The following is an 11,014-nucleotide window of genomic DNA, read 5'->3' as shown; positions in this document are numbered from 1 at the left end:
ATGTCATTTTAAAATTATCCATTATATTTTCACATTCTCTTCTAACTTGAAACTTTGTTTTTTTTAGTTTCTCTCATACCACACAACCGAACAATTATCTTACTTTTCACTTTCAATTTTTTTTTCTTCTTTTCTTTTACATTTTTCCTATAACTTTCTTCTTATCAACCAAACATATTATTAGTAGTTATGTCAATTTAATCTTTCATCAAATTTTAACTACACATTCATAAATATTTTCACGAGTGATATAGAATAAGAGAAATTAAAAAAAATAAAAAAATAAATTATTTAAATAAAGACAGTTTCAATATTATAATTAAAGTTAAAATAATCTCTTCCTCACTTAAGTGGACGTGTTTTTGCTTTTAATTCTTAAACTGTTTTTTTTTTCGAAATAATTTCTGAATGTTAAATATTTTTAGTTTTAATTTTTGAAAACAAAATCAACAAATTTGTAAGTTTTCTACGGATTTTCTTCGAATTTTCTTTTGAATTTAAAATCTATATATTTCATGAAAAAAAAATTCTTCGAATTTTCTTATGAATTTTTACTGTAGGGACTAAAATCAAAATGATTGTAACATCTAAAAATTATTTCTAATAAAAAACAGTTTAGAAGTTAAAAACAAAAACATGTTAATTTAAAAGAACATATTTATTTTGATAATGTCGAAGTCTATATAAAATTGTCGAAGAAGTTTATTTTGATTAAGTCTCAATATGTGTATTTTCAACAAAGTCGAATCAGCTAGAATTTGACAGAGTTGAACTTAGTTTTATTTCGTTTATCAATTAAATTAGTTATTTTGAGATTATTTGGAGTTCAAGTAATATCATTATAAATAGAAGGAGAGTTAAAACTAACTCATCACCCTAACCACTTTTCTAATACAATTTAGTGTATATATTCTTCTTGTTCCTCCAAAATTATGTATTTTTTATAATTTGAATTTATTCTTTCTTTACGTCTCTTCAAATATGCGCGTAAAGTAGAATCATCTTGCAACCAAAGTGTAGTTGATTCACTCAATCAAAGAGTGAAGAATAAGAGGCGCGACCAATCAAACCCATTGATTCTTGTTCATTAAAATTGATTTAGATTATCTCAAAGATTGAGGTTTAATTCTAACATTTGGTATCTAGAGTACTAATTGCGATTCTTGAGAAGTATAGAACAATGACTTCTCATTCAAATGGGCATTTTCCAGCAAATTTTCCCATCCTGAATGATAAAAAATATGATAATTAGTGTAAGAGTATGAAGGTTATCTTCTTCTATCAAGACTTTTGAGATCTTGTGAAGAATGGAGTAACACCAATTGGCGAGAATGCAATGAATGAACAATAGGCTGCACATAAAAATTTGAAGAAGAAAGATTATAAAGCTCTCTTTATAGTCTATTAATGTGTCGATCCAGATAACTTTGAAAAGGTTTGGGATGTAGACTCATCAAAGAATACATGGGACATCCCTGAGAAATATTTTGGAGGTGCTAAGAAGGTGAAAGAGGCAGGCTTACAAACTCACAATAGATGTATGAATTTCTTCAGATGGAAGAAAATAAAAGTGTTACGAATTTCTTCACCAGAGTAACGAAACTAGTGAATAAAATCAAGATGTATGAAGAAATGTTGACATCAAGATCGATAGTTACAAAAGCCTTGAGGTCATTGCTTCCAAAGTTCGATCATGTGGTAGTAGCTATAGAAGAATCGAAGGACCTGTCACGCATGACAAAAAAAGAACTTCAAGGGACACTAGAATCCCATGAACAAATAATGGATAAAAGATTTGCAAGCAAGACAAAGAGTGATGTGGCTCTGCAGGCATAGTCATCTAAAGATAAGAAAGACAAAGGAAAATGGAATAGAAACAAAGGTAGAAGAGGATACAACAATTCGATTGGTTGAGGAAATCAACAAGAAGGTAGCTCGTCAAATCAAAGATAATATTCAAACCAAAGCAATCATAGAGGTGGTGATGCAAGTATAGGAAGAGGTGCTGAAAGAAAATTGATAAAAGTCATATTCGTTGTTATAACTATCAAAAGTATGGACATTATGCAAGTCAATGTTAAGGAGGAAAGAAAGAAAATCAAGAAAGTGATGCAAGACTTGCAAAACAAGAAGATGATGAAGTATTGTTGATGGTCACAACAAAATAAGAAGAAAGATTCAAAGATCAGTGGTATCTCAACTCAGGATGCTCATTGTAACACCCCGATAATAATAAAATAATTATTTAAATTGAGTTAATAATTTACTTATTAATTTAATTAAATAATTGGAAATTTTATTATTATTATTTTGGATTATTATTATTATTTGGAAAATATATATATGTTGGAAATAAGAGAAAGAATCCCATTTGGTAAAAAGAAAGTTTCACGTGAAAACAGAGAAACGATCGTAAAAGAGGAAAAGGGCAAAGAGACAGAGCAAGGGCTGAAGGTTGAAGAGAGAAAAGCTTGGAGCTCAAAGATTCGCCGAATTAACTCAGGTAAGGGGGGGTTTATCGTCGATTAATGGGTATTATGGGATAATATGTGATGGGTAGTGATAAGCCGTTAATTTGACCCTAATTGGGATTGTTGATGCTGAAGAATTGAATTGGATAAATTGTATTTAGACTGTAATTGAATCTGTGTTTGGGTTAGTGGTGAAATTCCGAACGTATAGCTTTTTACGGAATCGGAATCGGAGGTCCGGAAGTCCTCCAACGGCGGAAAATGCGGAGAATTATGCATTCTGCCTTGTGTTAGCGCAGGAACTGCTGTTTTGTCTGCGTTAACCGGTTAACCCAGGGTGTTAACCGGTTAACACTGTCTTGAATTGTGAAAATGTACTGTTTTGCCTGCGTTAACCGGTTAACCCAGGGCGTTAACCGGTTAACACTGTTGCGTTTTGCCAGAAAATGTGTTTTGCCTGCGTTAACCGGTTAACCCAGGGCGTTAACCGGTTAACACTGTTGCAGAGTGGAAAAATTGTTAATTTAATGTGTTGTACATAATTGAGAGTTGGCCTATGTTGGCGTATGATGTAATAGGGATTATTTCCCGCTGTTTTGAGCAGTATAGGTATTAGTAGAGTGTGCTAATACTGTGTTTAATTGATTTACATGATAATGATGTGTTGATACATGTGTTGATGATGTATGATGGTATGCATAATGATGTGAATGTATGTATTATGCATGTATATGTGAATGGACTGTTGTATGGCTTAGAGTGTGAGCATATGTCCGTTGTGAATTGTTGTTGATGCTGCATTGCTAGATGATTAGCATGCATAGCATAGCCTTTGGGGCTGTAGCTAATTCCCATGGTGAGGAATTAGTGAGTGAATCATTGTGGATTTGTTGTTGATGTTTGCATGCTAGATGATTAGTGTGCATAGTCTAGCCTTCGGGACTGTAGCTAATTCCCATGGTGAGGAATTAGTGAGTGAGTCACTAGGTCTCAAATGAGTGGGACTAGTGAGCTTAGTAGCCGTATCTGGAGGGATCGGTGAGCTTGAACTATATGTTCAAGAATAGTCGGTACCGCATGTGTGGAGTCTCATTGCATAATGTATGTATGGCGTATAATATGAATGGATGTATTCCAATATTATACGTGTGTTTGTGTTGTTATGGAGTATGATTTGAGATTATACTTGTGCTTTATATTGGTGTTGAGTATGATGCTGTTACTGATTGTATGTTGCGATTAGGGTGATTAATGTGTTAAATTACTTAACATGACATTATATTCTATAATGCCTATTATATTGATTGAGGAACTCACCCTTACAACTATTTTCAGGTAACGAGAAATGAGTTGAGTAGAAGCGAATGCTTGGAGTCTAGTGTAGTCTCCTTAGTGGGTCGTGCTCTGATAGATGTAACATCGGGATGGGATGTTTTATGTTGTTGAATAATTTACATGTGAATGTTACATGTTTTACATGATTGAGGAGATCTCTATCCGCTGCGTTTTATGCAAATGTTTATGTTTTGAATAAATAAAAGAGCATGACCGTCATATTGTTGAATATTGTGGAATATTGTGTGTGACACCCTTGAAGGGCATAATTACTCTGATTGTTATATGTTTATTAATTTTAATTAAATATTTGGGGTATTTTAGAAGGGTGTTACATTAGTGGTATCAGAGCATAGTCGGTCGAGTCGAGTCGTAATTATTCTGTTTCCCCTGTACGGGATAGGTGTTGTGTAACCCTATCAGTACTCATTGTTTTAGTTTGTTGGGTTTTCAGAATAGAGATGGCTGGAAGAGGTAGAGATGATGCTGCGATTGCTGAGGCTCTGGGTATGCTAGCTGGAGTACTTGGAGGAAATCCGAATGTTGTGGGAATGGGAGCTGCTCGTCAACTGAGTGAGTTCCAGAAGAACAATCCTCCAATGTTCAAGGGAGCATACGATCCAGATGGCGCTCAGAAGTGGTTGAAGGAGATCGAGAGGATCTTCCGAGTAACTGAGTGTGCCGATAACCAGAAGGTCAGGTTCGGTACGCATATGCTGTCAGAAGAAGCTGATGATTGGTGGGTTGCTACCCGCACTGAGTTGGAAAATGCTGGGAATGCTGAGATCACTTGGGCTGTGTTCAGAGAGAGATTTCTGAGGAAATATTTTCCAGAGGATGTCAGAGGAAAGAAAGAGATAGAGTTCTTGGAATTGAAACAGGGTAACAGGTCTGTTACGGAGTATGCTGCTAAGTTCACAGAGCTGTCAAAGTATTATACTCCCTATAATGAGGCTGCTGGAGAATTTTCGAAATGTGTGAAGTTTGAGAACGGGCTGCGTCCTGAGATCAAACAGGCTATTGGATATCAGCGGATCAGAGTGTTTTCTGACTTGGTTGACTGTTGCAGGATTTTTGAACAGGATTCCAAAGCCAGAGCAGAGAGCTATCAACAGAGAGTTGATAGGAAAGGCAAGAATCAGAATGATCGTGGAAAACCGTATGCAGCTGGCAAAGGTTTCCAGAAGCAGAGTGGGATGAAGAGGCCTAGTGGGGGAGACTCTAGTGCTCCTGCTAAGTGTTATAGATGTGGTCGGGCTGGACATCGTGTCCATGAGTGTACCAGTGCTGAGATGAAGTGTTTCAAGTGTGGCAAAGGTGGTCATTTGGCTGCAGAGTGCCGGTTGAAGACTGTAACTTGTTTCAACTGTGGAGAGTTGGGTCATATCAGTCCACAGTGTCCTAAGCCGAAGAAAGAGAATCAGTCAGGAGGCAAGGTCTTTGCTTTATCAGGTTCTGAGACTTCTGCAGATGATCGTTTGATCCGAGGTACGTGTTATATTAATGGCTTTCCTCTTGTAGCTATTATTGACACCGGTGCTACTCATTCCTTTATATCTTTGGATTGTGCTATGAAACTTAAGTTAGAGATATCTGAGATGCTTGGAAGTATGGTGATTGATACTCCTGCAAAGGGTTCAGTGACTACTACTTCAGTTTGCTTGAGTTGTCCTTTGAGTATTTTTGGTAGAGATTTTGGGATAGACCTTGTGTGTCTTCCACTAGTGCAGATTGATGTTATCTTGGGTATGAACTGGTTGGTGGTTAACCGAGTTTATATTAACTGTTTTGATAAGACTGTGATATTTCCTGAAATTGAAGAAGGAAAGAGTTTGTTTCTATCAGCCAGACAGGTGAATGAGGAAGTCGCAGATGGGGCAGAGTTGTTTATGCTGTTAGCGACTTTGGAGGCTAAAGATAAACTGGTAATTGGCGATCTAGCCGTGGTGTGTGATTTTCCTGATGTATTTCCGGAAGAAGTGAATGAATTACCGCCAGAGCGTGAAGTTGAGTTCTCGATTGATTTGGTACCTGGTACTAGACTGATATCGATGGCTCCGTATCGTATGTCTGCTGTTGAGTTAGCTGAATTGAAGAGTCAGCTGGAAGATCTGTTGGATAAGAAATTTATTCGTCCGAGTGTGTCACCGTGGGGTGCACCAGTGTTATTGGTTAAGAAGAAAGAGGGTACTATGAGGTTGTGTATGGACTACAGGCAACTGAATAAAGTGACGATCAAGAATCGGTATCCTTTGCCGAGGATTGATGATTTGATGGATCAGTTGGTTGGTGCGAGTGTGTTCAGCAAGATAGATTTGAGATCTGGGTATCATCAGATACGTGTGAAAACTGAGGATATTCAGAAGACTGCTTTCAGAACAAGGTATGGACATTATGAGTATTCTGTAATGCCTTTTGGTGTGACTAATGCGCCTGGAGTATTCATGGAGTATATGAATAGAATTTTCCATCCGTACCTAGACCAGTTTGTTGTGGTGTTTATTGATGACATTTTGGTGTATTCGAAATCTGAAGAAGAGCATGCTGAGCATTTGAGTGGTTTTAGAAGTTCTACGAGAAAAGAAGTTATTTGCTAAACTCTCTAAATGTGAATTTTGGTTAGAAAAGGTTAGTTTTCTTGGTCATGTGATTTCAAGAGGCGGTGTTGCTGTTGATCCTTCTAAGATAGAAGCGGTGTCTAAGTGGGAAGCTCCGAAGTCTATTGCTGAGATTCGAAGTTTTCTTGGCTTGGCTGGTTATTATAGGAAGTTCATTGAGGGATTTTCTAAGTTGGCGTTACCGTTGACGATGTTGACTAGAAAGGGGCAAGCGTTTGTTTGGGACTCAAAATGTGAAGAAGGTTTCCAAGAATTAAAGAGAAGGTTGACTACTGCTCCTATTCTGATATTACCGAGTTCGTCGGAATCATTTGAGGTTTACTGTGATGCTTCATTGTTGGGTTTGGGTGGTGTGTTGATGCAGAATAAGCAGGTTATAGCTTATGCTTCGAGACAACTGAGAGTCCACGAGAAGAACTATCCGACGCACGATTTAGAGTTGGCAGCTGTTGTATTTGTTCTGAAGTTATGGAGGCATTATTTGTACGGGTCAAGATTTGAGGTTTTCAGTGACCATAAAAGTTTGAAGTATTTGTTTGATCAGAAAGAGCTGAATATGAGACAGAGGAGATGGTTAGAATTTCTGAAGGATTATGACTTTGGTTTGAATTACCATCCGGGTAAAGCAAATGTAGTAGCTGATGCGTTGAGCCGGAAATCGTTACATATGTCTATGTTAATGGTTAGGGAATTGGATTTAATTGAGCAGTTTAGAGATTTGAGTTTGGTGTGTGAGAGTACTCACAATAGTGTTAAATTGGGAATGTTGAAGTTAACGCGTGGTATTTTGGATGAGATTAGAGAGGGTCAGAAATCCGATATGCTTTTGGTTGATAAGTTGACTTTAGTGAATCAAGGTCAAGGTGGTGAATTCAGAGTTGATGAGAATGGTGTTTTGAAATTTGGTAATCGGGTGTGTATTCCGGATGTTACCGAACTTAAGAAGAGTATTCTGGAGGAAGGACATCGTAGTGGCTTGAGTATTCATCCTGGAGCTACAAAGATGTATCATGATTTGAAGAAGTTATTTTGGTGGCCGGGAATGAAAAGAGAAATTGCGAGTTTTGTTTATTCCTGTTTGACTTGTCAGAAGTCGAAGATTGAGCATCAGAAGCCGTCTGGGCTAATGCAACCGTTGGCTATTCCGGAATGGAAGTGGGATAGTATCAGTATGGATTTTGTTTCTGGTTTGCCGAGGACAAATAAGAATTTTGAAGCTATTTGGGTGATTGTTGACAGATTGACAAAGTCGGCTCATTTCATTCCGATCAGAATGGATTATCCGTTAGAGAGATTAGCCGAGTTATATATTGAGAAGATTGTAAGTTTGCATGGTATTCCGTCTAGTATTGTTTCGGACAGAGATCCTAGATTTACATCGAAGTTCTGGGAAGGTTTGCAGAGAGCTTTGGGAACTAAGCTGAGATTGAGTTCTGCATATCATCCGCAGACTGATGGTCAGACTGAGAGGACCATTCAGTCATTAGAGGATCTTTTGAGAGCTTGTGTTTTGGAAAAGGGAGGCGCTTGGGATTGTTATTTGCCTTTGATTGAGTTTACCTACAACAATAGTTTTCATTCGAGCATTGGTATGGCACCGTTTGAAGCTTTGTATGGTAGGAGATGTCGGACACCTTTATGTTGGTATGAGTCCGGTGAGAGTGCTGTGGTTGGACCGGAGATTGTTCAACAGACTACAGAAAAGATTAAGATGATTCAGGAGAAGATGAGAATTGCTCAGAGTCGTCAGAAGAGTTATCATGATAAGAGGAGGAAGTCACTTGAGTTCCAAGAGGGAGATCATGTGTTTCTTCGTGTTACTCCGATAACTGGTGTTGGTCGAGCTTTGAAGTCGAAGAAGTTGACACCTCGATTTATTGGTCCTTATCAGATTTTGGAGAGGATAGGGGAGGTAGCCTATCGTGTCGCTTTACCGCCGTCACTTGCGAATTTGCATGAGGTTTTTCATGTGTCTCAGTTGAGGAGGTACATTCATGATCCGTCGCATGTAGTCCAAGTAGATGATGTACAGGTGAGAGATAACCTGACTGTTGAAACATCACCTATGAGGATCGAGGATCGAGAGTTGAAGCGGTTACGGGGTAAAGAGATTGCCTTGGTGAAGGTAGCTTGGGGAGGACCAGCAGGTGGCAACGTGACTTGGGAACTGGAGAGTAAGATGAAGGAGTCTTACCCAGAGTTGTTCGCTTGAGGTATGTTTTCGAGGACGAAAACTCTTTTAGTGGGGGAGAGTTGTAACACCCCGATAATAATAAAATAATTATTTAAATTGAGTTAATAATTTACTTATTAATTTAATTAAATAATTGGAAATTTATTATTATTATTTTGGATTATTATTATTATTTGGAAAATATATATGTTGGAAATAAGAGAAAGAATCCCATTTGGTAAAAAGAAAGTTTCACGTGAAAACAGAGAAACGATCGTAAAAGAGGAAAAGGGCAAAGAGACAGAGCAAGGGCTGAAGGTTGAAGAGAGAAAAGCTTGGAGCTCAAAGATTCGCCGAATTAACTCAGGTAAGGGGGGGTTTATCGTCGATTAATAGGTATTATGGGATAATATGTGATGGGTAGTGATAAGCCGTTAATTTGACCCTAATTGGGATTGTTGATGCTGAAGAATTGAATTGGATAAATTGTATTTAGACTGTAATTGAATCTGTGTTTGGGTTAGTGGTGAAATTCCGAACGTATAGCTTTTTACGGAATCGGAATCGGAGGTCCGGAAGTCCTCCAACGGCGGAAAATGCGGAGAATTATGCATTCTGCCTTGTGTTAGCGCAGGAACTGCTGTTTTGTCTGCGTTAACCGGTTAACCCAGGGTGTTAACCGGTTAACACTGTCTTGAATTGTGAAAATGTACTGTTTTGCCTGCGTTAACCGGTTAACCCAGGGCGTTAACCGGTTAACACTGTTGCGTTTTGCCAGAAAATGTGTTTTGCCTGCGTTAACCGGTTAACCCAGGGCGTTAACCGGTTAACACTGTTGCAGAGTGGAAAAATTGTTAATTTAATGTGTTGTACATAATTGAGAGTTGGCCTATGTTGGCGTATGATGTAATAGGGATTATTTCCCGCTGTTTTGAGCAGTATAGGTATTAGTAGAGTGTGCTAATACTGTGTTTAATTGATTTACATGATAATGATGTGTTGATACATGTGTTGATGATGTATGATGGTATGCATAATGATGTGAATGTATGTATTATGCATGTATATGTGAATGGACTGTTGTATGGCTTAGAGTGTGAGCATATGTCCGTTGTGAATTGTTGTTGATGCTGCATTGCTAGATGATTAGCATGCATAGCATAGCCTTTGGGGCTGTAGCTAATTCCCATGGTGAGGAATTAGTGAGTGAATCATTGTGGATTTGTTGTTGATGTTTGCATGCTAGATGATTAGTGTGCATAGTCTAGCCTTCGGGGCTGTAGCTAATTCCCATGGTGAGGAATTAGTGAGTGAGTCACTAGGTCTCAAATGAGTGGGACTAGTGAGCTTAGTAGCCGTATCTGGAGGGATCGGTGAGCTTGAACTATATGTTCAAGAATAGTCGGTACCGCATGTGTGGAGTCTCATTGCATAATGTATGTATGGCGTATAATATGAATGGATGTATTCCAATATTATACGTGTGTTTGTGTTGTTATGGAGTATGATTTGAGATTATACTTGTGCTTTATATTGGTGTTGAGTATGATGCTGTTACTGATTGTATGTTGCGATTAGGGTGATTAATGTGTTAAATTACTTAACATGACATTATATTCTATAATGCCTATTATATTGATTGAGGAACTCACCCTTACAACTATTTTCAGGTAACGAGAAATGAGTTGAGTAGAAGCGAATGCTTGGAGTCTAGTGTAGTCTCCTTAGTGGGTCGTGCTCTGATAGATGTAACATCGGGATGGGATGTTTTATGTTGTTGAATAATTTACATGTGAATGTTACATGTTTTACATGATTGAGGAGATCTCTATCCGCTGCGTTTTATGCAAATGTTTATGTTTTGAATAAATAAAAGAGCATGACCGTCATATTGTTGAATATTGTGGAATATTGTGTGTGACACCCTTGAAGGGCATAATTACTCTGATTGTTATATGTTTATTAATTTTAATTAAATATTTGGGGTATTTTAGAAGGGTGTTACACTCATCGTACGTGACTGGAAGTAGAGATTGGTTCATTGACATCAGTCCCTCGATGAAGAACAAGGTGGAATTTGTTAATGACAATACCCTAAGTGCATTAGGTATTGGTGATGTTCTTGTCAAGAGGAAGGATTGAAAACAATCGTTGATCTCTAATGTGTTGTGCATACTTGGCATGAAAAGTAATCTGCTAAGTATAAGTCAGTTGATAAAAAAATTACAAGGTGTTGATCAAAGATAAGATGATGAGAGTACTATACTCAAGTGACAAGTTAATCTTGAAGGCTCCCATGTCTCAGAATAGAACCTTTAGGACTGAACTTGATGTGTTGGAACACATGTTTCTTGCAACTAAAGCTAGCAGGGATGAATGACCATGGCATTACAGACTTGGTCATCATAATTCCAATG

Source organism: Lathyrus oleraceus, chromosome 2 (assembly GCF_024323335.1).
Source record: "Lathyrus oleraceus cultivar Zhongwan6 chromosome 2, CAAS_Psat_ZW6_1.0, whole genome shotgun sequence".
Lineage (NCBI taxonomy): Eukaryota > Viridiplantae > Streptophyta > Magnoliopsida > Fabales > Fabaceae > Lathyrus > Lathyrus oleraceus.
Note: the sequence above shows the minus strand (reverse complement) of the source record.